Consider the following 879-nt stretch of genomic DNA (forward strand, 5'->3'; position numbering starts at 1 on the left):
CCTGGAGCAGGTTGGAACCTTCAAGTTTAGATCTCCAAGTGGCTGTATGGGAGTATGGCTGTTATTCTTTGTTTGCCAGAGATAACAGAGGGTCTGTGCCTGCTGCCTCAATAGCTGCTCTGTTCAAGTGGGAGAACTGGAGGGCAGCACAGGAACATTCCCGTGCATGGTGCTGCCTTGTCCTGGGGTGAGGCAGTGCCAGGCCAGTGATTCTGGAGCTGCAGTGCTGTGCCTCACTGTGTTTACACCTGTCACTCACTGAGGTAATCCTCACTGCTGAAGTTCTCCATCCCTGAGACAGATAGAGGGATTGTTGTTTGTAGAGCTGCACTTCTTCAGAGACAGAAATAGAGGCAGCAAAATCGTTTTGTAACCTGCCTCTTATCCTTTTCCTGCTGTGCTGCAGTGGAACAGATTCTGCCACCTTCTATGTGTCCCACAGAAATTGCTTTTCACCCTGGACAGTGCTCCCTTCAGCTTCCACTGCTATGAGCTGCTCTTGCTTCTTGCCAGCCCTAGGCACGGAACGGCCCGTTTGTCATCCCCTCTGAGGCAAGTGGGCAGTGCTGCTGGGTGAAAAACCCATGCCTAGGCTGAGGTAGGGAAGTCTAAATCACCCTTTCACTCTATTTTAGCATCAAACAATGTTACTTTTTTTTGTCAGAAATTCAGATTCTAAGTGGGCTCTGGAAACTGCCCAAAGTCAGCTTTGTTTATCCTGCAATCAGCAGGACCCGGAGGTTTCTTTGGAAGATAAATTAAATGTGGCACACACACACAGTTATATTTGAGAACCAAATGCCATTTGGTGCTGTGTAGCTCAAGGCTAGGGAAAGTCTTTATTTTCTGATTGTAAAATGAAGGTTTTATGGCAGATTC

Source organism: Acanthisitta chloris, unplaced genomic scaffold, assembly GCF_000695815.1.
Source record: "Acanthisitta chloris isolate BGI_N310 unplaced genomic scaffold, ASM69581v1 scaffold8601, whole genome shotgun sequence".
Classification (NCBI taxonomy): domain Eukaryota; kingdom Metazoa; phylum Chordata; class Aves; order Passeriformes; family Acanthisittidae; genus Acanthisitta; species Acanthisitta chloris.